Here is a 26,928-nt window from a genome sequence, read left to right on the forward strand (position 1 = left end):
GGCGTCACATTTGCTTCTCAGTATTGAAGAAGGCAGATGGAAAATAAGATCCATTTTTGCAGGAGGTTATTTGATAACTGATGCGACTAATTTTTGCTCTGACTGAGTGACCTCAGCTTGAAAAGGAATCCTGAATTTGGAATCTTCATGAAGAAGTAATCCACCAGATTAGAAATTTTGACATTTTAAGTATGGCTTCCTCAAATGATAATGCTATTCAATGAAGGCAATACAACAGATCTGAGTAGAAGGTGTTTTTGTTATGATGGTTGCTTATCATGCCATTCATTTTACTTTGAGGAAGTTATTTCTGCCGTGGGTACAGGTATTGGGCATGTTTCAGAGTCACTTTCAACATGCTGAAATACAAGGAGTGACTTGAAAGATTGGGGAAATGTTCAGATGAACAGATAAAATTCCAGGTGATACAGCTGTTTAAAAAAATGAAGTGGTGAAGCTGAGTAGATAGAGTTTGTTTCGGCTGATTGAGGGACCTACAACGAGGTGATGTAGATATAATATTGAGGGGGCAATCCTCCTTCACTGCAACCCCCAGCCGGGAATCCCAATGGCCCACTGGTGAAGGGGTCAAATTGGGATTCTCACTGGGTAACAAACCTGTTGCGAGTCTCCCAGCTCGCCACACCTGCCCCAGTAAGGTTCTCGCCCAGAGTGAGCGCGGACTTGATCACTACTGCTTTAAATACATTTAAATTCAATTAGCAGGTTTGAGGTTGGATGCTCCAATCTCCCAGTATGCTCCACCCACTCCCAAACTGTGGGAAGTCCAGCAGGCGCCAATCCCTCCTGAACTTGGCAAGTGGGAACCAGGTGCCGTAGACTCACACAATAACACAACATTACCTGGGTCCTGAGGACAATTTGTCACTCATCATTCATGAACTAATTTCATAGGGGAAGATAGATTTTCTTAATAACATATTTCAAATCTATATGCAATAAAAAGGAAATGTTCCAATTTTAACAACATTTTCTAGGAAAAGTTTTTGAAGTTGATGATATAAAATCATTAAGAACACAATACAAGTAACTATAAAATCTAAACATAGAAACTCAAAACAGGAGGAAGCCATTCAGTCCTTCGGCTCTGCTGCATCATTCACTTTGATTATGGTTGATCATCAAATTCAACATCCTGATTTCTCCCCTTCCTCCATATCCCTTTAGCCCCAAGAGCTATACCTAATTTCTTCTTGAAATCAGAGAGCATTTTGACCTTAACTACTTTCTGTGGTAGTGAATTCCACACTTGCACCACTCTCTGGGTGAAGAAATTTCTCTTCACCTCAGCTCTAAAAGGTTTACTCATTATCCTCAAACTATGGCCCCTAGTTCTGGACTCCCCCCACCATTGGGAACATTCTTTCTGAATCTACCCTGTTTAACTCTGTTAGAATGTTATAAGTATCTATGAGGTCCCCTCTCACTCTTAGAAGCTCCAGTGAATATAATCCTAACTGACTTCATCTCTCCTCATATGACAGACCTGTCATCCCAGGAATCAGCCTGGTAAGCCTTGGCTGTACTCCCTCTATAACATGGATATTCTTCTTCAGATAAGGAGACCAAAACTGTACACAATACTCCAGGTGTGGCCTCACCAGCACCCTGTACAATTGCAGCAAAATATTCATATCCTCAAATCCTCTCACTATGAAGATCAACATAGCATTTGCCTTCTTTACTGCCTGCTGTACCTGCAACTTACTTACAGTGACTGATGCATGAGGATGCCAGGGTCTCGTTGAGTATCCACCTCTCTCAATTTACATCTATTCAAGTAATAATCTGCTTTCCTATTATTGCTACCAAACTGGATAACCTCACATTTATCCACATTATGCTGCATCCACCACAAATATGCCCACACACACAATCTGTCCAAATCACACTGAAGCATCTCTGCATCCTTCTCACAGCTCATCCTCCCACCCAAAATGTGAATTTGGAGATAATACTTCCAGTTCTCTCTTCCAAATCATTAATATATAAATGTGGAGTCCCTGTGGAACCTCACTAGTCACTGATTGCCAATCAGGAAAAGAACCCATTTATGCCAACTCTTTGCTACCTATCTGCTAACCAGCTTTCTATCCAGAAGATTACCTGCAATCCCATGTGCTTTAACTTTATATAGCATTTTGTTATGTGAGACATTGTCGACAACTTTCTGAAACTCTAAATAAACCACATCCATTCATTCTCAACGGTCAACTCCACTAGTTACATCAAAGAATTCCAATAGATTTGTCAAGCACAATCTCCCTTTTGTAAATCCGTGCTGACTTTGTCTGAGTTTGCCACTGCCTTCCAAATGCTGAGTTATGAAATCCTCGATAATGGCCTGTAGCAACTTCCCCAGTACCGATCTTAGGCTCCCTGGCCTTTGGTTCTGTTTTCTCGATCTCTCTTTTGAATAGCGGGCTTACATTAGCTACCCTCCAAACTGCAGGAACCAGACTCCAAAGAATTTTAGAAAATAACTACCAATGGATCTATTTCCAGATCCATTTCCTTAAATCCTCTGGGATGAAGATTATCAGCACCTGGAGAATCATCCACAGTCAATCCCATCAATTTCCCCCAAAATCATTTCTCTATTAATGCTGATCTATAAATAGAAGCACAATATAAAGCTAATCTCATTAACGGTGACCATGACAAGTATAATCCATTGTTGTAAACACCCATCTGGTTCACTGATGTTCTTCAGGGAAGGAAATTTGCCATCTTTACCTGGTTTGGCCTACAAGTAACTCCAGACCCCCAGCATTGAGATTGACTCTTAACTGCCTTCTGCAATATCCTAGCCATCTGCTTGGCTCAAGGGCAGTAAGGAATAGGCAACAAATGCTGGCCTTACTAGTGGCATCCACATCCTGTCAAAGAACAAAAGAAAATGGATTTCTTCTGGAGAGTGAAAGGGGGTTTAGCAAATGGCATTTTTTTTCCTGGTCACTACGTGAAACAATCCATTTGCAAGTATTTGCTTGTTTTAGTTACCTCTGGCAAAACCATGAAAATGTGTTAGAATGTCACTAGAAATGCTGAGCAAAAGAAATCTTCATAGATTCAATAATAATGTTGATACAAACCAAAAGAAATCATAGAATCCCTACAGTGCAGAAGGAGGCCACTTGGTTCACTGAGTCTGCACTAGCAACAATCCCACCCCAGATTTACTCCACTGATGCCTATAACTTACACATCCCAGGACACCAAGGGGCAATTTATGATGGCTAATCAACATAACCCACACATCTTTGGACTGTGGGTTGAAACCAGAGCACTCAGAGGAAACCCACACAGACACAGGGAGAAAGTGCAAATTCCACATAGACAGTGACCCAAGCCAGGAATTGAACCCAGGTCCCTGGGACTGTGAGGCAGCAGTGCTAACCACTGTGCCACCCAGAAGAAGAAGCCTTACTTCATCATTGCAAAGGCAGGTTAGTGATGCTGATCTATGATCTCAGAAAAAGGAATGATTTATGGTGACAATGAAAGCCTGACCTTGTTCGTAAAAATTCTTGTTATCAAATACTTTTTTCTATTTGTATTTAAAATCCTTTTTCACTAATTATCTTTCCCTTTCATTAGTATAACTTGAATGAGGATGTCAAAACTCCTGACAGATTATGCTTGGCTGAAACTTTTAGATCAAAGGCCTCTCTTGATAACCTAGTCCATAATGATGGAGAAGCTGAAAATCCCAGGTCTGTGATCCCAAAGGTTACACTAAGATTGTGCATCATGAGAACCTCCATGGTTAACCTTGCCTATGTCTCACAGTCAGGGGAAGGTGCTCTTTGTATGTAACAGAGAGAGGAATCACCTTGCCCTTGGGGTGCATCTTAGATACCTGTCTGTCTCTAGGCACAATAGGGAAAAATTGAATAAAGGTCAAAAACAGGCAGAGGGATTGTGATGCATGATTAACCTTACCCTTCCTCTGCAATACAGGCAACACTCAAACTTTGTGCTGCCTGCCAACTAAATCATAATGGCACTTAGCCACCTGACAATAAGAACATTGCTGAATGAGTGAACATCTCAACAGGAGAGCCAACTTTGTGTGAGGCCCAAGCCACTAAAATCTAGTTTGCATCACTTAAAATCAGCATTTCTTAAAGGGAAGGTGCATCCTGGCTGCAGCAGGTGCTGGAAGTGGCTTGAGAAGATTTAACATGATTCTCCTGTTTCCACTACTGGCATGAAAGCCAGAGAGTTTTGCATTGACACTGGGAGCTTCTGTCAGGTGGGATTCACCTACCTAATGGATACAAATATACGTATCCCGTGAATCACCCCGACCAGCACCACTGTTAAGATCGAGGTGCCCTTCAATCTCTGCATTTGTGGACAGGACCCCTCCCCCCAAAAAAATGAAATGGTGATTCCCCCCTCCACTGACCATGGGAGCATCACCAACCTCTCAGCAAAGAGGGATATCCTCCCCTCACCGCTTAAGTAATGGACCATCTCCTGCTCATACCACGCAGACATAAGGATGACCTGACCTGACCCCACCTCAGGCACACCCATTCCCCTCCCAACCCAGGCCTCTTCCCTTCAGGTTCCTCTCAGCCACTTTCCCCCTCAGCCCCTCACTCAGGCCCATGTGTACTCTGCTGCTGCCAGGCTGCAGAGGAAGGGTCTGCTAAGGATCTGGTGGTGGTGGGGTGAAACGGGCTGGGAAAAAGGGGATGATATAGCCATTCCCCCCAGGATGAGGTTTCTGTGGCTGGACTGCTGTCTTCTAGCCCTGGCAGACTTGAAGATCACTCCCTGGTGTGGTGGTTTCAGACAGCCCTGTGATCAACATCCGCATTTCTGGCTATCAGCTATGAAAATTCTGAAGTGGCTAGTTCAGCTTAATCTTCATGCCACCGCACCCCCCCCCCCCCCCCTTTTAGCAAGATTTCAAACCATTGCAGCTATTCTGCAGCAAGGATTTCCCTTTCTCTCTGTCAGAAAACTGCAGGTGTGAGTAGACCTCTTTGAAGCCCTCTGACAGAGAATAGATGGCAAACTCAAATGCAGGGGGTTGGGAAGGTCTTCTTCACAGTTTCACATGACCCCACTTGTCTGAGCCTTCCTACTAAACAGGTACCTTTGAAACCCTCTTTATTCCATTGGAAGTGTTTGGGATGTCTTTCAATTTCGTAGTGCAGTGCTTTGAAATAGATTTTGATTGACAGCTCAATGGTTTTCTACTCAGCCTTCTTTTGGCTAAGTTATTTATTTACTTTTCCTTTCAAGTACCTCCATTGTTCCTAACCACAATGTCCACAAAGATTCTAAGCCTGAAAGACAGCTGTGGTTTCTTCAAGTGGTTAATTGGTTTCACTTCCTCTTTTGCAGACCACTTATTCCCTTTGAAGGAATCACTGAGAACCAGATCGAGCTGGCGAGGTTGACCGGGAGCATCGGAACAAGTTTGGCAACTGGCACCAACATCCATTTTTCGGCCAACACCTGGCACTAGTAGACCCAGAGAATTGTGGCCACTGAGATGGACGAAACATGAAACTGATGCAACAGGCCAAAGAGCATGCTCCCAAATTATCTGAAGCTACACGTGAGGCCTTGGTAAAGGTAGTAGATTGGAGGGGTGAGATTCTCTGTTAATAAGGGACCAGAAGGCGCCCAGACAGAAACTGAGAAGGCAGTGGGTATAGAAACCAATACTGTCAATGCAAGCAGTCCGGCAGTTTAACGTATCTTCAAAAATGGATCATTAGTCTCACATACTGCTCCTTATCCCACCCCCACTATTCACATATCAGAGTCTCTGTGAAGTATAAGTGGTATCACATTCATAGCCTCACCTTGCTCCAGCATCGAAGTAGTGGACAAATCCTTCAGACTGCTTGTGGGCCCAACAATGCTGGAGCATCTGAGGGTCATGTCTCAGCTTGCTTTGCAGTCGGCCAATGTCTTAGTACTGAACTTGGGAGCTCAGACTAAGGTTATGCAATCTCAACTTGCTGCTATGGGGGATCAGCTTACCAGTGTTCGAAAGGACTTTCAGGTTCTTGCTGCTATCCAACAAACCACCCTCCAGCAGATGACTGTGATGCTAGCCTGGGATGAACTTGAGTGACTCTTTGGAGCACAAACCTGACTTCTTCTGTCAGGATGATAGAATTCTTACTCCCACCATTACCCTTGCTTTTGCCTTTCAGCAAGCTTAGACTGCTGCCACCCATGCCAAGATGATGCAGCCTCTAGTCAGGTCTTCCACGTTAGAACTGTGCAAGTTTGCCCTGAAAGGCCATCCACAGGCTCCCCCACTGAAAGTCAGTAATCTTCCACAAGCCTTGCTGTAGCAGAGTTAGCACTGTGTAGAAGAACCAGGCCAGACAAAGGTACTTCCAAGACAGGCACCAAGGGACAACACAAGATATTTAGTGAACTTTTGTATGGAATATTAAATTGTTGGTTTTCTAAAACTGATTTGGAATAGTTGTTCTGCGGTAAGTTTTATTTTATTATTGCCATGCCCAGTGAAGACATCTTCCATTCACAACTGGACTGCACTCAGTATCTAATTTTCTGGAACTATCTTTTCAGTTGGAAATTGACACAAAGACATTTAAGATGGGCGGCCAAGAATCAGGTGAGTTTTTATTATTTCCACACAGTCAAGGGATGAACAAATGTCTGAAAATGCCTCTGGAAAATGGTCAAATATAAATAAGTTTTTCAGCTAAAATAAAACCATCCTTATTAGCACAATGGAAGAGATCTAACAAGCCATGATTGCCAGACCTGTCAGAGCCATGAAAATGGAATGTCAAATAAAGTCTCCCAGATGGCTTGATGGTTACCACTATTTCTCCCAAGTTTATTGTATCAATAACTCTGGCTCCAGCCCATTATGTGGACAATTCTTGGCCTGAGATAAGAGGAAGGCTTCTTGCAGAGAGCTGTTCCAGCCATTCTTCTCCTCCCTCTTTGTGCACTATGTCCTCTATATTTCTCTGCTCCAGATGGAGCATAAGACCATAAGTCATAGGAGCAGAATTAGGCCACTCAGTCCATTGAGTCTGTTCCGCCATTCAATTATGGCTAACATTTTTCTCATCCCCATTCTCCTGCCTTTTCCCCATAACTCCTGATCCCCTTATTAATCAAGAACCTATCTCTATCTTAAAGACATTCAATGACCTGACCTCCACAGCCTTCTGTGGCAAAGAGATTCACTACTCTGGCTGAAGAAATTCCTCCTCATCTCTGTTTTAAAGGATCATCCCTTTAGCCTGAGGTTGTGCCCTCAGATTCTAGTTTATCCCACTAGTGGAAACATCCTCTCCACGTCCACTCTAACCAGGCCTCGCAGTATCCCATAAGTTCCAATAAGAACTCCCCTCATCCTTCTAAGCTTCAACGTGTACAGACCCAGAGTCCTCAACCATTCCTCATACTCTATTGTAATTCTGTACCAGTCTTCGAAGTACGTGCTTTACCAGTATCCATCTTGGTGACTGCCAGTGTCAGATCAAGTGACAATGCTTCTACATCACTGATGTGGGGGCTTCCTCTCTCCCTTCCTCTTGGGTGTGCTGTGGATGGGAAGATGGCATTTTTTGGGTAACCAAAAGAATAAAATCAGAAGGTGGTTTCACATGTAAGGATGCATTCACTGACTTTGGGGTGAGCAGGGTGCTGGAGTGTGAACGGAAACAAGAGGTCCCTGGTTGCATCATCTGCAGCTTGCACATCCTGACCGAAAGATGAAGAGGGAGTTGTACAAAGGCAATGACATACCATCATCCTGAATGGTCACAGCAACGCTGGATGTTACCAGCCCTGCCATAGACAGACCCATGACACAGAGTCCCATCTCCCCCTGAAAGACTTAATAAATGCAGGCATACTTTCTCCCTTCCAGTTAGCTGCTATTTTTCCCTATCATAGGCCACTTTGTCCTAGAAGAGATTGGGAAGAATGTCAGCGAGCATGTAGCACTGCTTGTATGATGTGCCTGTCAAAGCTGAATGGTGGGAGGTATGCAGAGGCTGCTAAAAGTAGATTTGAGACTGGTAACATTATAAAGTATGTGAATATTTGTCATGAGTTCTGAATACTAGGATCTGCAGCTAGGTAAGTGATAGAGGTGTGCGAAAGGACATATTGGCCTTGGAGGGAGTACAGTGACGGTTCACCAGGCTGATACCAGAGATGAGGGGGTTAGCTTATGAAGAGAGATTGAATAGACTGGGTCTGTACTCGTTAGAGTTTAGAAGGCTGAGGGGGGATCTTATAGAGACCTATAAGATAATGAAAGGGATGGATAGGGTAGAGTTAGAGATTCTTCCCGCTTAGAAAGGATAGCAGAACTAGAGGGCACAGCCTCAAGATAAGGGGGGGGGGGGGCACAGTTTCGAATGGAGTTGAGGAGGAACTTCTTCACTCAAAGGGTGGTGAATCTCTGGAATTCTCTGCCCGTTGAAGTAGTGGAGGCTACCTCGCTAAATATATTTAAGTCACAGGTAGATAGATTTCTGATGGACAAGGGAATTAAGGGTTATGGGGAGAAAGCGGAACTAATTCACTTCAGATCAGCCATGATCTTATTGAATGGCGGGGCAGGCTCGAGGGGCTAGGTGGCCTACTCCTGCTCCTATTTCTTATGTTCTTATGTACTTATGTGTGGTGCAGTGAGCAGCACAAGAGCCATGTGATTTCACATGTGAGGATGCATTCGCTGGCCTTGATTACCTGTGTGAACTCACTAAATGTATTTACTTGGACTAGAAGTGAACATTTAATGTTCCTCCCACCTGCTCCCATTTTCTTCAGAAGTTTTGCCCAAAAATCCTTTTGGCATCTCTCCTTCTGTCCAACCCATCAATTAATGTCTCTGGTGGCACATCAGTAAATCTAGAAGCCTGTCTTCTGCCTGCTATTCTATTTCCCATCTGCAAAATTACAGCAACATCAGCCAGCAGCAGCAGCCGCTGTTATTTAATGCAGCCTCCCTCAACCTATTTTAGGAGCTGGAGCCTATCTACACCACGTCCTAGCTTTGCTCACGGGCACTCTGTTGTACCCAGCCAGCAGTATGAGGCATTCTGAGCTACATAAGCAAATCACGGAAATGAGAAGGCAGCATGCTAACTGCCTCATTGGGATCAGGCACCACAAACTCACAAAACAAGACCTCAATGTCCAAGTTCAGGTGCAGACCAAATTTCAGCCCACCAGCTTTAGGAGAGGAGGAAAAGAGAAAGGGGAAGAAAATTGGGAAAATTGTTTTCAATTCCAGCTCAATATCATGGAATCACTACAGTGCAAAAGGAGGCCATCAGACCCAGAGAGTCTGCACCAACTCTCTGACAAAGCATCTTATCCAGGCCCTATCCAATAATCTTGTGTATGTATCCCAATCCCCCTAAGCTACACATCTTAGGACATTAAAGGGCAATTTAGCATGACCAGTCCACCTAGCCTGCACATCTTTGGACTGTAGGGGGAAACCAAAGCACCCAGAGAAAAGCCACGCAGACACAAGGAGAATGTGCAAACTCCACACAGACCAAGGCTGGAATCGAAGCTGGGTCCCTGGCACTGTGAGGCAGCAGTGCTAACCACTGAGGCACTATTACCACTATTTTGTTAAATACAAAAAATCAGAATGGTGGAATTCCTTGAAGAGATTGGATAGTTGGTACATAAAGAGGGAGGGGGGAAAACATAGCTTGGTCAAAGTCAACAAAGAGTCTTTGCCTGGAAAACTAAGATGAAGGCGCTTATTCTATTTTTGGGCACAGCCAGATGTTTGGTACATTTCATCTGGCTTTAATGCAGCACATATTTGCCATGACTGAGAGACGATTCAATTCACTGTGCATTTCAGTGCATAAATGATTCAGTAATGTGATGGAAAACATTAAAGTTTGATGCACCACAATTAGAATCAAGCCCCAGAACTGTTAAGAAGAAACTTTAAGTTTACAGTGAAATGAAGAACTGTTTTCTACTAAATAGCATTAAGTTAATTAACATTAACATAATTAATATTGGCACTGCCAAGTTTATGGGGCAATAAACAGCCAACACGTACTGAATAATTCACCACATTTTTAATAGCTGGAGAGTCATTCTCACTGTACAAACTTGGCGGTTTTGATAGAGATTCCAATTGTGCTGTATTATTTTAATTTGTGGTTTCCAAAGGGTTCAGTGGCGTAGTTCGGAAGTTATAACTAGGTTCATATTTGTCTTATTGTTGTGATGAGTTTGCCTTGTTTGCATTTTTCAAAAATGAAACTTTGAAGGGTAAGAGCTACAATTTTTAACTTTCCTCATAAACCAATAAACATTCTGACAGAAAATTAATTTAAGTTCACCTTTCCAATGGCAAACTGTAAAATATTTCTATGTATTGGATCTAACCCGGCAGCATTTTGCTATCATCATACATCATTTCAGAGCGCAATAATGTTTGTAAATTATCATAGGTGCTTTGCAATTGCTGTGATGGCTGTAATTCAAAAGGGTATATAATCCTGCTGAAGAACAAGACGTGCATTGGAAAGCATAAAAATGATAAAGGGTGTGATTCGACAATGTTGTGTACCCTGTCACTGCTGCCAGCAAGGAAAAGAGAATTTGGTGCTCAACCAAAACTTCATTCATATTTGGGACTGGAGAATCCCAACTGTGGGCAAGGTCAGAGAATTCAGGCCAAAATTACATTTCATTTCACTGAGCCATTGATCTCTGCTGTGCTGCGAGGAAGCAGAGAGTAATGGACAAAAGTTGGGAAAGTTTGATGAGCCCTAGTCAGTTCTTTCATGCCTTCACTTAGCTATTCCCCAGATTGGGATGCAACATGCATCAGAATTTGAGCTTGATAACAGATATTGTTGCAACATAAATCTGTTACAAGATTCAGCCAAGTCCAGACACACCCAGTGGGTGAATTTTCAAAGTGTGGCTGGGAATAACTCTGGGTTTTGTTCCTGCACCACCACTGTGTCACACAATGCCATTTTAGGAAATGGAAATCCCCGCTTAGAAAGGATAGCAGGACTAGAGGGCACAGCCTCAAGATAAGGTGGGGGGGGACAGTTTCGAATGGAGTTGAGGAGGAACGTCTTCACTCAAAGGGTGGTGAATCTCTGGAATTCTCTGCCCATTGAAGTGGTGGAGGCTACCTCATTGAATATATTTAAGTCACAGGTAGATAGATTTCTGGTAGACAAGGGAATTAAGGGTTATGGGGAGAAAGCAGAACTAATTCACTTCAGATCAGCCATGATCTTATTGAATGGCGGGGCAGGCTCAAAGGGCTAGATGGCCCACTCCTGCTCCTATTTCTTATGTTCTTATGTACTTATGTGTGGTGCAGTGAGCAGCACAAGAGCCATGTGGTTTCACATGTGAGGATGCATTCGCTGGCCTTGATTACCTGTGTGAACTCACTAAATGTATTTTGGCACTGTTGCCAATTACTTGGACTAGAAGTGAACATTTAATGTTCCTCCCACCTGCTCCCATTTTCTTCAGAAGTTTTGCCCAAAGATCCTTTCGGCATCTCTCCTTCTGTCCAACCCATCAATTAATGTCTCTGGTGGCACATCAGTAAGTCTAGAAGCCTGTCTTCTGCCTGCTATTCTATTTCCCATCTGCAAAATTACAGCAACATCAGCCAGCAGCAGCAGCCACTGTTATTTAATGCAGCCTCCCTCAACCTATTTTAGGAGCTGGAGCCTATCTACACCTTAACCAGCGGTGTGTCTCAGGAATCAGTGCTGGGCCCACTGCTATTTGTCATTTATATGAATGATTTGGATGAAAATATGGGAGGCATGGTTAGGAAGTTTGCAGATAACACCAAGATTGGTGGCATAGCGGACACTGAAAGTTATCTTGGATTGCAATGGGATCTTGATCAATCGAGCCAGTGGGCTGATGAATGGCAGATGGCATTTAGTTTAGATAAATGCAAGGTGATGCATTTTGGTAGATTGAACCAGGGCAGTACAATTCAGTTAATGGTAGGGCATTGGGGAGAGTCACAGGACAAAGAGATCTACAGGTACAGGTTCATAGCTCCTTGAAAGCAGAGTCACGGATGGACAGAGTGGTGAATAAGACATTCAACGTGCTTTGTTTCATTGGTCAGAACTTTGAACACAAGAGTTGGGATGTCTTGAGGACATTGGTAAGGCCACACTTGGAATATTGTGTACAGTTCTGGTCATCCTATTATTGAAAGGATGTTATTAAATTAGAAAGTGTGCAGAAAAGATTTATTAGGATGCTACCGGGGCTTGATGGTTTGAGTTATAAGGAGAGGCTGGTTAGACTGGGATGTTTTTCTCTGGACCGTAGGAGGCTTAAGGGTGATCTTATAGAGCTCTATACAATAATGAGCTAGATAGTCAATATCTTTTACCAAAGGTAGAGGAGTCTAAAACTAGAGGGCATAGGTTTAAGATGAGAGAGGAGAGATACAAAAGTGTCCAGAGGGGCACTTTTTTCATAGAGAGTGGTAAGTGTCTGCAACAAGCTGCCAGAGATATATATTGAACAAATTTACACTAAATTAGAAGGCAATTGTTTTACTCAATACCCTAACTCTAACTGTGAGTCCCTCCATGACACATGGCACACACTCTCCTCACAATTGGCTCAGCTTCCCACCGGGATAATTCGTAGGATACTTGCCGATCACATGGCCCTCAGGAAACAACTACCCCTGCTCCGCCTTAAAGGGCCATGCTATTACATACCTGTATGTTAAACTCTGGGCCTTTTCATTCTGCTTTGCCGAACATATTCCTTCACATTAATCTTCAGCTTTGGTCACCATTCAGATTTCATCTTTTATGCACTCCCTGTTTATCCATCCATTAATGCCATTCACCACAATCCCTACACAATGTGATGCATGTGTCTCATCTCATCCACACTGAATCCATTGAGTGAATTGCTTACCTTCACTCACACTCAGATCCGTTTTATTGTCCTTTGTGTGAAACCTGAGTGCAAAATGCAAAGGCAGATGAACAGGATAGATGATGATTCCCCACAAACATCCAGCTTATAGATACAAAGGGTGAGGCTGTGGAGAAGGTGATATAGTCCATCCCTTTCAATGAGAAATAGAGAGGAGGGCATTTTCAGATATCTGGTATCAGAATGAAAACAGCTCACGTACACACTTATAGAATTTATTTTATAAATGACTTAACTGTAGAAAGACTGAATTTGGTAATTGTCAAGATTGTGACTTTGCCAAGAATAAATCATATTCCTTTCTTATGTCTTTGTTTGAGGCACAGGTTCTTTTAACTTAGAGGCTTCACTCATATGCTAACAGTGGAGAGCGGAATGATTGCTTGGTAGGTCAGATGAGATGTTTGGGCAGCTAAAAATTGTCAGCTGACACAAATAGAAAAGTTTACCTGGAAAGCAGGTAAATCATTGGGATAGGTCAGGGTCCTAAAACATCAAAAGATATTCCAGTTGCATTGTAACTGGGAGCAGAGTACTTCCCTGTTTGTCGGTGAGCCTTCTTTACATACCAACTGATGGTCGTCAACAATCTAAACTTCTTTTCCCACCACTTAGCAGCTGCCATTTTGTTTTCCATGGGAGGCAGACAGGTAGAATGGAGATGAGGCATTATCTGTTTTAGACAGGTACTCCATCTACCTCCTAAACCTTGCATAGACCAGCAAAGGTATGCCAACCTTTCTAACTGTCCATCCACCTGATTGCCACTGGAGCAAGGCAGGATTAAAACTGACCCCAATAAATTGGTAACAAGAAGCATGTGCAGTTACTGAAGGATGAAGCACAGTGACATAGTTAAATCGTTTAATCTGTTTCTGTTTGGTAGCCAGTGACTAGTGGGGTTCTGCAGGGATCTGCACTAGGACCCCAACTGTTTACATTATATATTAATGATTTGGAGGAGGGAACGGAATGTATTATCTCCAAATTTGTAGATGATACAAAGTTGGATGGGAGAGTGAGCTGTGAGGAGGATGCAGAGACACTTGAGAGTGATTTGGACAGGCTGAGTGTGTGGGTATACACATGGCAGATGCAGTACAATGTGAATAAATATGAAGTTATCCACTTTGGTCGCAATAATAGGAAGACACATTATTACTTGAATGGGTGTAAATTCAGAGAGGTGATATCAATGAGACACTGGTGTCGTCATGTATAAACCGGTGAAAGTAAGTATGTAGGTACAGCAGGTAGTAAAGAAAGCAATTGATATGCTGGCCTTCATAGCGAGAGGATTTGAGTGTAGGAATAGAGATATTTTGCTGCAATTGTATAGGGTGTTGGTGAGGCCACACCTGGAGTATTGTGTGCAGTTTTTGTGTCTTTATCCGAGGAAGGAAATTCTTGCTATAGAGAGAGTTCAGCAAAGGTTTTCCAGGCTGATTCCTGAGATGGCAGGTCTGTCATATGAGGAGAGACTCAGTCAGTTAGGATTATATTCACTGGAATTTAGAAGAGTGACAGGGGATCTCATAGAAGCTTATAAAATTTTTGCAGTGTTAGACAGGGTAGATTCAGAAACAATGGCCGCGATTCTCCCATTGCGACCCACAACTTTTCTGGCAGGTTGAGGTGGGAGATGCGTGTCACCAACCTTGAACCAGGATTTGTGCATGTGCCAGGAATGCATGCACATCTCCCAGAGCCAGCAAACAGTCACCAGTCAGACCACACTAGAAACCAGCAGGAAGGCAGGTAAGTCATTTAAATCCTTTTAAAGTGTATTTTAAATATGTTTATTAGTTCATTATCAGGATCTTTCGGATCCCAATTGAATCTCCCACCCCACCAGGAACTTATTTGTGCAAACTAACTTGGATGTCAAGCTGTACTCAATCCGCAATGCTTTACAAGGATGCCTGCTTCCTCCTCTGTTTCAGACCACAACAGAGACATGTCCTTGTCCATTCTAACTGCAATTTTATCAGTGGATATTTCTGTAAATCTCCTTAAGATTTCCTGTTTCTTTTCCATGCTGTCACATTTATTTGAAAATAAAATAATTGTGTAAGTACAACAACAAATTATATTGCCCCATTTAATACAACATAATGTCTCTAAGCATTTTGTACGAGGGTTGTCAAATAGAAATTAACACCCGCTCACATCAGGAGAAATTAGAAGTAGTGAGAGGAGGGAGAGATAATGAGGCAGAGAGGTTTAGGGAGAGAATTCCAGAAATTAAAGCCCAGGCATCTGAAAGCACGGATAGCAATGGTGTAGTGAAGAAAAACGAGGATGTGTTGGAAGCTGGAATTAGAGGAGAACAGAGACCTTGCAAGATTACAAAATTTGGAAAAATCAGCCCCATGTCACCATTCAAGTCATGATCAGTGGTTTGTCAAAACATTCTCCCAACCCTTAGAAATATGATGCTTGAATGTTTCTTCTCAGAGCAGATGGTTTTGGAGAAGATTTCTGATAGACCTCTTGCTGAAACTGTGAAACAAAGGGCAGCATTCTCCAGTCTCATCCCTGACAGGACCCATTGCGAGTGAGAGTTGAAAATTGCACCTTACTTTCAGCAACACCAGAAAATCCCAGCCACATATGAGGATGGAAAAATTCAGCCAAAATGTTTAAAAATACAAGTGAACAGGTTAAAATGCAGCCACTTTGGGTTTGGAAAGACAAATTGCAAGTAGACAGTAAATTTGGTCAAGTTGAAAGATGGTCACAGAAGACATGTTTTATTATGGCCACCAGGTTGAAAAGTTGCTGTAATAGAAGTTGTTTATCAAAATCTCTGAAGAAGTTTTTATTGCTGCAAACAACCTTAATGGTTTTCAATTTAGGCCAATACCCAACACTTCAATGCACCTGCGACACACATTATGGGATGCCATGTTTATCTTTTGTATATTTTGGTGAAGGACTGTATGTCAGAAAATCCAAACATAGAGAATAAAAAGGCACAGTACAGCCACCTGCTTTGTGCACAATTCTGTATTTAAAAAAAAGTTATTTATCTGGATATCAAAATGAACCAGCATGCTGTGTTAATTAGTAATGATAAAAAATTGTTAGACGAAGAAGGATACTGATTAAGACTTTGGGTCAGAAATTCTTCTGGGCACTAGCTGTGAAACCTCAGGTTGCCAGTTCATAAAATTAGAGAATCCTGACAGTACAGAAGTAGGCCATTTGGCCCATTGTATCTGCACTGGCAACAATCCCCACACATTTACCCTGCCAGTCCCCGACACTAAGGGGCAATTTAACATTGCCAATCCACCTAACCCATCTTTGTAGTGGGGGAGGAAACTGGATCACCTGGAGGAAACCCATGCAGACATGGGGAAAATGTGCAATTTCCACACAGACAGTGACCCAAGTCTGGAATTGAACACAGGCCCTTGGAGCTGTGAGAAAGCAGTGTTAACCACTGTGCCACCATGCCACCCACACTCATGAACATTTTTGTGCCTAGCTTTCCAGGGATATTAGACTAGAAATGAAGAACATGAGAATCCTGGAGTCAGTGGGATTATGATGTGGAGATGCCAGTGTTGGACTTGGGTAAACACAGTAAGAAGTCTGACAACACCAGGTTTAAGTCTAACTGATTTATTTGATAGTCCGTGGGATTAGTAGGATTGGACCAGCCCTGTTCCTCTTGACTCTACTTGAAAGTTATTTTGCAAAACATTAACGATGTTGGCTTTAGCAAGTAAGTTTATTTATTTATTAGTCACAAGTAAGGCTTACATTATCACTGCAATCAAGTTACTGTGAAATTCCCCTAGTCACTACATTCCGGCACCTGTTTGGGTCAATGCACCTAACCAGCACATCTTTCAGACTGTGGGAGGAAACTGGAGCACCCAGAGGAAACCCATGCAGACATGGGGAGATCGTGCAAACTCCACACAGACAGTGACCCAAGCCAGGATTCGAACCCAGATCCCTGGCGCAGTGAGGCAGCAGCACTAACCACTGTGCCATAGACATTTAGTTAGATATTTTAACTCAGGCACTTTTGATGGCTCAGTTGGTAGGTATATGTTTGACATGGTTTTAATTTTGTTTTGGTTTGTGATTGATGCTGGTCAGGCTGTATTTATTATCCACTCCATTGGGCCCAAGTATTTTTAACACTAACCTTTACATGATGGTTTGTTGCTGACCATTCACAGATTTCCTTAGGCTGAATACCTCTCCCAGATGACTCAATTTGAACAAGTCAAGAGAAGTAATATTTTGCAAAAAAAAACACAGGATAAATAAAAACTAAACTTGTTTCCTCCACTTAAAAAGAGCCAACGCTCAAACAAATATGAGAAAAAAAGCATGCTAGGATTTTGTCCAGCAGCTGGATGTTTGGTCACCTGCTTAGATCAATGGTTAAAGAGGGTACTTTTAACCTTCAATGGAAAGTGCCAAAACCCTACACCTCATCCGCCCCAATTTCAAGAACAGAAATCTCCACTGGTCTCCATTGGTGTCAGGGGTACTAGCTAGAATAAATACATGGGGTTATGGGGATAGAGGCCTGGGTGAGATTGTGGCCAAATGGGCCGAATTCTATGTAGAATTCTATGGATTCTATGATTCTAATCTGGTGCTCAATGAAGCTGCTTTTACACTTGCTGGACCAAGGCTGTTAAATCCCGCCGAATGGGTCTGGGACAGATGAGTATTTAAAATATTAAAAATGATGAAACAGGAACACTACCTGCCTGAACTTGTTCACTTCTGGTTTTGATGGACGAGATACGAGGAGTGGCTGACCAATCCACTGCTTGAAGAAGAGCCAGTCATTAAAATCTTGGCTGTAAGTTTCCATTTTAACAGCATTCTATTTGTAATCCATTTCTGTCGGATTTCCCGGGCTTTGAGAAGTCCCAAATGTCTGCAGGTGAGTAGGGCTGAATCAGGTAAGTGCCTTTACAGCATTGCTCATGAGCCAGTAGCAGCAGCTGTATTTCTTCCAGGATCAGCAAGCAAACCTACTCCACCACTTCACTAACTACACATCCCCACTTCACTAACCACGCACCACCCTCATTTCCTACCCCAACACTTGTCACCACTGACTCTGCCTCCTGACCACTGTGTATCTGCTCCTTGTGACCACTGATCCCCATCACTGATCTCCAATCTGTACTGTGATTTCCGACTCTCTCCTGAAGCATCCCCACCATCTGCTGCAACACAGTTTCTGACCACCTCCAATTTCTACTCCACAATTCCCCCCACAAGCTTACTGATCACCCACCCACCCTGTACCAGCAAACATCACTCTGCTTTAAAACACATCATGCTCGAAAATGATCACACAAACACACACTAATCTGATCACACCTCCTGGATGAATAAGTCACCATTAGTAATTTGTGCTCATTTGTGGACCTTCGATTGGTCTCTAAAAATCGAACATTATTTTAAGTGCAGCAATATTAAAGTACACCTTTTAAAAGCATTTAAATATTTGGATTTTTTTAATTACTAAGAACACTGTATGCCAGTGTAACCAGAGAATGGTTTTCTCTCGATTCTCAGAGTAGTTTTTAGTTATTTCAAATCACAGAACTTACTGCTGGTGAACTAGAAGTTCTGATCAAATATGCTTTTACGATAAGCCTATTTTTAAATGTATTAATAAATGTATACAATTTCTCATTTTTAATGTATCAAGGAATTTTTGAATGTAACTTTTTTAGAATATTACATTCTACACATCTGCACATTCTCCCCATATCTGTATGGGTTTCCTCCGGATGCTCTGGTTTCCTCCTATAGTCCAAAGATGTGCGGGTTAGGTATATTGCCCATGCCAATTGCCCCTTAGTGTCAGGGGGACTAGGTAGAGTAAATACATGGGGTTATGGGGAGAGAGGCCTGGGTGGGATTGTGGATGGTTCAGACTCAATGGGCCGAATGGCCTCCTTCTCCACTGTAGGATTTTATGGATTCTATGATTCTAATCCGGTGCTCGATGTAGCTGCTTTTACACTCGCTGATGTGCAAGTATGTTTGAAACAGAACTTTAGGGGGAAAATAAACACTGCTGAAAATGAAAGCAATTTTGGCCTTCAACCCATCGATTGTACCCAAAGTGAAAACTCTCAGACTGTATATTTAAGAAGCTGCAGTCTTGAAAAACATTCCACTTTGAATTTGATGTGTACAGATTCCCAAAACATATTTGCAAAAAAAAAAATAAAATTCTGGACCTGGGATTACAAGAGAGAGATAAGATCAGAGGCCTGATGGGAATGTCAGGAATGGGATGATGGTGAAACTGGAGACCTGAGGCAAGGATGGAAGGCTTGGGGGAGTTGGGAGCTGATGGGCAGGCAGGGCGCTATCAGTGGTTGATGGACGGAAAGTTTGATCTGCGAGAGAGGATTGGAGGCCAGGTGGAGTGTAAGAACAGGGAGGCAGGAGGAATTAGATGCCTGGAGGAAGGGATAGTAGGCTTGCGGCAAAGGGGAAGCGGAAGTATAGGATGGGGCATTCGAGGCCTGAGGGCAATGTTGGAGTTCTGAGTGGAAAGCTGGGGGCTTTGGGTGAAAGAGGTGAATGGGAGGTCACGGGGAATGCTTGGTGGGACGTGGGATAACCAGGCAGGCTGTGGATCCCAGAGGTAGGTGTAAAGGCATTTACCTCATGAATTTGCCAAGTCCTTAGTGGGGATGTAGCTGTCAGGCTCCCTGAGATTCAGGAAAACTAACTGATGACAATTTTAGTTGAAAAGTTGAATAACAATGAGGCTTGCAGCCTAATATTTAAAGTGCCAGTGTCTTCTGATTCCTATAAGGTAGAAATAATTGCACGAGACTCAAAATTCTAGTGCATCATTCGATGATTTCTTGCATCCCTCCATGCGGCTAGTGGATTGAGAGGCTGACACATTATAACTCGACTCATTACATATGTGACAGTGAATGTGGTGCCCTGCAATATATATTCACATAACCATTAGTTCCTAGCTCTTTATGAATAATATAACAATATAATAAAATCATTCCTCTTTCTTTAAAAAAATGCCTTATATCAACATAATCAATCATTAACTTGTTTAAACTAAAGAAGATTAACAATTGACATTTATAAATAAACTGAACACCTTAAGAATGTTAGAGCTTGTTTGCTTTTCTAAAAATATTATTCACGTTATAGCTGGATGTTGTGCCTCCATCTTGTTGATTTTGAATTTGTCACTCTCAGTTGGCTTGATGAGGTGTTTTCGAAGTTGCTCCTGAAATCACACTTGATGTTTCTAATGTTGTGTCGCTTGCCGGTGGCATTGTTAATGTTGACCTACTTGTTGCTGATGCTGTCTCACTGGTTAGTGATGCCCCTGGTGTTGCTGATGATCCTTCCTGCTTTTCCAGCTCAAATGCACATTGAATATGTGCCTCAGTCATGTCTGGGATTCTCCAATGTCGCTGAAATTCAATGGAGTTTTGGTTGGGAAGCCAAATCTCCATTCTCACTTGCAGTCTGGTGGGCATGGATGAGATCGGTGAATCCTGCCCATATAGTCTATTCCTTCTCACTGGCTTACCACTCTCAATCTCAACATCACCAATAACTTTTGCTGGGTTCAAGTTGGACTCTGTATTTGTGCAGTTTGTTCTTTCAAAACTCAGGCAGGAGTTTGGCATGCTTATTCAAGTGTCTATCTCTTTCTACCTGTGCATCAGCGATTTGTTGTTTTACTTCCTCTTGCTCTTACTTCGTAATTGAACACTTTTAAGAATTGCAGAGAATGATGGAGGCCCCTTTCTATCTCTCACCTGAACTGCATGTTGCTGCTCCCTCTTGAGCCGGAGACAATGCTTTTTTCTGAACCAGTTTCAAAAGCCCACCCACCATCCTTAATTGAATAGCGCACTTGGCCTCTGGCCACTAATTGACTAATATTGACACTGAGAGACTGTTTCTGATCATACATAGAATAGAATCCCGATAGTGTTGAAGGAAGCCATTCAGCCCATCAAGTCTGCACTGACGACAATCCCACCAAGGCTCTATTCCTGTAACCCCACATATTTACGCTGTTAATCCCCCTGACACTAGAGTCAATTAGCATGGTTGATCTACCTAACCCGCACATCTTTGGACTGTGGGAGGAAACCAGAGTACCCAGAGGAAACCCATGCAGATACACGTAGAATGTGCAAACTCTGCACAGACAGAAACCTGAAGCCAGAATTAACAGGATGTTGCCTGGTATGGAGGGCATTAGCTATGAGGAGGGGTTAGAGAAACTTGGCCTGTTCTCACTGGAACGTTGAGGGGTGACCTGATAGAAGACTACAAAATTATGAGAGGCATGGACAGAGTGGATAGTCAGAAACTTTTTCCCAGGGTGGAAGAGTCAATTACTAGGGGCATAGATTTCTGGTGCATGGGGCAAGGTTTAAAGGAGATGTACGAGGCAGGTTTTTACACAGAGGGCGGTGGGTGCCTGGAATTCGCTGCCGGGGGAGGAAGTGGAAGCAGAGACAGTAGTGATTTTTAAGGGGCATCTTGATAAATACATGAATAGGATGGGAATAGAAGGATACAGTCCCTGGAAGGGTAGGCGGTTTTAATTCAATTGTGCAGCACGGTCGGTGCAGGCTTGGAGGGTCAAAGGGCCTGTCCCTGTGCTGTAATTTTCTTTGTTCTTTGTCCTTTGAACCAGGGTCCCTGGCGTTGTGATGCAGCAGTGCTAACCACTGTGCCAGCATGCCACCCTTGTGTCGGGAAGCTCATCTGATCCCAACATCGGGACCTGATGCGAAAACCTAAATCATGCCCCAAGTTTTTGAGAACCAGGATATGGAAAGGCCTGGCATTGGGAGTTCAGTTCCCACTATCTCTCCTTTCACATCACTGGCCTTGTAAAGGTTGGGTTGGGACACAGCCACTGGCAAAAGTCAACTAATCCCCCACATAAAATGAGGACCTGGTGTGTCCAGGCCACAGCTTAATTTCTGTCCCTTTCTTCATATTCCCACTGCCGTTACAGCATGACTCCACTGGAAAGCCTGCTGGCTTTTGAGTCCCTGTACTGTGGAAGTGAGTTTGACAGCTTGATACTGTAGTTAGCTATGTCCAAATAGCAATTAGCTGCAAAAGCAAACTTTCAACCTGCAAGCCTGAAGTGAGTCATGACGATTGCTTTCAAAATTGTGAATGACATTGAAAACCGTGCACTGAACTGCAGGCAAGTGAAAAATCTGACTGAAGAACTCAATGATGAAAATGTCCCTCCTGACCTCATGCTTCACTGTACTGCACTTTCTATTTTGAGTTGCTGAATCCTGTGAAAATGCTCCTGACAGAAAGGGCCAGACTAACCCTGCCTCGACAGACCTTCAGTCAGATTAGAATTTGCCTCTTTCAGCAGATGGCTGGGCAAATTAAAAATGCAATCGCACGGAAGGAAATGGAGTTTTTCGATGAAGTGCTGCAGTGTTTTTCCTTTTATAAATAAGCATGAACTGTTTCAGATTCAGCTGCAGGGAAGTGAACTGACTTACTGCCTATCCGCAATTACAGCTCGGGAAAATGGATTTCTGGTCGGCTTATTCAATACTTGGGAAGATTGCTTGAAGTCCTTCTTGGTTAGCAATGAAACGGGTTCTCAGATGGAAATGATTGAAGCCAATTCTGAAAGAGAGTCTTTAAGAGCTGTTCATTAAGACCCTGCCATCCTTTCATCTGATTTCTATTCTCACTCCCACATATGTATGCAAATCCCTAGTTCTCACCAGTATATGAAATGAAAGTACTGAATGGTTCTGACTGATACTCATATATCAGAGCTGTTATATTCATGCACAGCCAAGTACAATGCAGATTCCAAAAAAAGCCTGCATTGTTCTCTCTGCGTAATTGTTCCTTGTGCAATGGAAGTGCATTTTTTGTTATGGCAACAGTGAAAATGTCACAGATCATGCCAATATTGCTTCCAGCAATGGTATGTTAATAGTCACAGAAATTATTTGTCTTTTAATATAAAAGTCAGGATGATTTCTAAATAGTTTTTTATAAATACATATTTTAAAGAATATATTAAATCAGAACAATTTTATTGTTGGTATTACAAAGTTTTGCAGGTTAATGAAAATATTAAAAAATTGAGGGCTACATTTTTGTTGTCATAGCTATTCAACAGAAAGCTTGAATGTCAGTCACACTGAAAATATTTTGAATTTTGATTCTTTTACTACATTGTGACATGAACATCCTGGGTGGCACAGCGACTAGCTCTGCAGCCTCACAGCGCCAGGGACCTGGGTTCGATTCCCAGCTTGGGTCACTGTCGGTGAAGAATTTGCTGGTTCTCCCTGTGTCTGTGTCGGTTTCCTCCTGGTGTGCTGGCTCCCTCCCACAGTCCAAAAGATGTGCTGGTTAGGTGTATTGGTCACGCTAAATTCTCCCCTCAGTGTACTTGAACAGGTACTAGAGTGTGGTGAGTAGAGGAATTTTCACAGTAACTTCATTGCAGTGTTAATGTAAGCCTCCTTGTGACTAATAAATTTTGCTGAACTGCTCTTAAACGAAGAATACAACTAATTAAACAGTTCTTTCACACAGCCAGCAGGCATGATGGGCCAAACAGCCTCCTTCAGCCATGATTCTGTATGGCTCTGACTCAGTACATTAATGGACTGACCTCTCTGCAACCGAAAGCATTGGAGGACAACTTTAGTTTTGGTCTCCCAGGGCCTGTGCTAATGTAAAAGGACCAGAGCATCTGTAACTCAGTTCAGCTTTCTTTCCACGGTCCTTGAGCTACGATAGATTTAGTGACCCTGGTGTATGGGACAAAAGGGAAAACATCATGTGTAATTCTTCAGGGAAAGTTGATGTATTAATTCTCAATCACTTTAATAACCCTGACCTAATTTAAAATGATGATGGAGATCCTCCAGATAAAACTCTTTATGCATGAAGGCAGCGTTACATGTTAAGGCACTGGACTGAATACTCCAGGCTCTGGGGAGTCTGAAGTATTGAAGCTGAGAAAGTAGGAGGGAATTTGCCCCGCGATGCTTTTCCAGGGATGAACTGTAAACTAGTCCAGCTACCTGCTCCACGGAGATTAAGGTTCCACATAAGACTCTAGTTAGGGGCCATTTTGCATTAGTGCTGACTCTTTACCAATGTCAGGGTCATCCCCCACCATTTGAGTATAGGGGCTATATGGGGGACTACCAACCCATCAGAGCTGAAGGCTTCATATAAAAATTAAGGGGCCGTGAGAATGAAAGCCACTGTCCCATCTGCCAAGAGTCTGCAAAGTGGTTTCCCCTCTAACCCAATGCCTCTACTAGTAAGGGCCTGTTAAATTTATAACTTCAATGCAGGTAGCAAAGGGTGCCTTCAAGATTTATCCTTGTATGAACTTGCCTACTTCCGCAGTATCCATTTCTCCCATTGGGGTTACCTGATTGATGTCCTGTGAGGTCTTTGAATGAGCTCCATAATCAGGAGTTCACTCAATATCCTAAAAGGACAGCAAATGCAGATGCTTTTATTTAGGAGGCAGCTGAACAGGTAGGTAAGATGGTTAAAATGTTATATGGTTAATGTCATAGTTGCTTTTATTTGCCGAGGCATAGAATATAAAAGCAGTGAGGTTATGTTGGAGCTACATAAATTGCTCAATAGACCAGAATGCTGTGTACAGTTCTGGTCAGCACACTATAAGAAGGATGGGATTACTCCAGAGTGGGTGCAGAGGAGATTCACCGGAATGTTGCCTGGGTTGGAGCAATTCAGTTATGAAAGGAGGCTGGTTAGGCTGGAATTGTTTTCCTTAGACCTGCGAAGACTGAGGTGGGAATCTCATTGAGATGTACTGAATTACAAGGAATATAGATGGGATAGATAGGAAGAAACTTTACCCATTAGTAGATGGGTCAATAACCAGCAGTCATAGATTTAAGGTAAGCAGCAGGAGATTGAGAGGATTTGAGGGAAACTTTTCACCCAGAGGGTGGTGGGAATCTAGATTTCACTGCCTGAAAGGGTGGTAGAGGCAGGGACCCCCACAACATTTAAGAAGCATTTAGGTGAGCACGTGAAACATCATAGCATGCAAGGTAATGGACCAAGCGCTGGAAAATGGAATTAAAATAGATAGTTGCTTGATGGCCAGAATAGACATGATCAACCAAAGGGCCTCTTTCTCTATGGCTGCACTGAGCAATACACTGATGACATGGGTGGACTTGGGGCCTCCATATTAGCCTAACATCAGGATCCTGATGCCTGCCTGAAAGCCCAGTCAATGTGTTTTAGAAGGAATCACAAAGGCAGCAGGGTCTTACAAAACAGTTACTAATGACTGAGTATATGGAGTCATAGAACCAAATTTCTTTTCTGCCACAATCACCTGGGTCATCAAACAAATGAGGCTTCTAGCTGTCTTTGATTGCACTTCCACAGAGGCTAATTTCCTTGGGCTAAAATAAGAAACACCATTTATGGTACCAGAAGGTTGCTGGGCACTGATACGTATAAAAGGAATTTTGTTGCATTGTCTTCTTGCAGTCAACTATGCCTGTGCTCCAAGGAAAGTGAACAAGCCAAACATTCAGTGAGTATTTCTATTGTAGGCCATCTTGGATTAATTGCCCAACCAATATGACCATTTCAAATGTTACTTCCTCCTCCAGAGCACTGCACAATATTGAGTGCTAGAGATTCTTGGCAGTATAACTGCAGTCCTACAGCTTTTATTACTCTCTATCATACTCTTACTTAATGTGATGATTGAATAAGACTTTTTAGATACCACATTGTATTTTTCCTTCCTCACTTCTAACTCTGCTATCACTGGAATCATAATGGTTCAGATGCTTTTCTACGGGAATAAGAGACTCAAATTTGTTCATGCAAACAATGCTACACAAATACTGAAAAATAAAATGGAATGTGCAAAATGGAATTTCCGAGACACAATTTAACACTTGACTTCTGTGCTGGAGATGTCCATCATGTCCCCAAAAGGCCGTGTGCCAACTGAGCAGGTAAAGATTGTCAGAACACCCAGGTGCAGTTGGATAGCTAGGCGGATGTTATTCAGGAACAGGAAAGTGCTGGCCAACAGTTTTAATCTAAAACTAGAAGGAGCATGCCCGCTATGATGGACTTCATTGAAGCTTTGGATTCTCCATTGCTCCACCCTTCAAATGGACTGCTCCCACTCAGTCAAGATGAGCTTACATTTATATGATATATTTAACATAGCAAAATATCCTCTGGTTTTTCATAAAAGGAATAATAAATAAAATATTACACTAAAAGGGAAAAGGAAATCTTGGGTGAGGTGACAAGATAGGTTTAAAGGAGTGTTTAAAGACAGAGAGAATAAAGAGACTGTGGAAAGCTAAATGCATGAACACCAATTGTGGAGCAATGAAAATCAGACATAAAATTATGCAATACTTTCTTGTATAATTGTAGATTCTATAATTATAGATTTAGAAAGTCTCTACTGAGGTATCAGTGAAGGCAAGTTGATATTCACTGTTTTATGTGTAATGACTTTAATCAGGCCATTGAGGATGGCCTAATGGAATATGAACACTCTGATTAAGGATCCAATTGATGGGCCAATCAGGGAATCTTTGTCTTGTATTTAACTGGGAGTGTCACTTCCTCTGATAGCCACAGGGGTAGACTGCTAATTGCTAGCACCCTGTTAGAGTTGTGACTAAAGGGATTTTGGTGAAGGGACTTCTGCCTTTGCAGACTTATTATACTGTGGTAAAAATTCAGGACTGAGTTGCTATTTCCCTTGTCTGCTGCAGCTGCTTCCCTTGATCAAGGTAGCTCCACAAGTTCATATTCCCAGCATTCATCTCACTCCAGATCCATACTTAACTGTGACATAAACACCAGGCTCTTTGTTTGTTG

The sequence above is a fragment of the Carcharhinus amblyrhynchos genome, chromosome 1 (genome assembly GCF_965287045.1).
Source record: "Carcharhinus amblyrhynchos chromosome 1, sCarAmb.v2.hapA, whole genome shotgun sequence".
In the NCBI taxonomy this organism is placed as follows: Eukaryota; Metazoa; Chordata; class Chondrichthyes; order Carcharhiniformes; family Carcharhinidae; genus Carcharhinus; species Carcharhinus amblyrhynchos.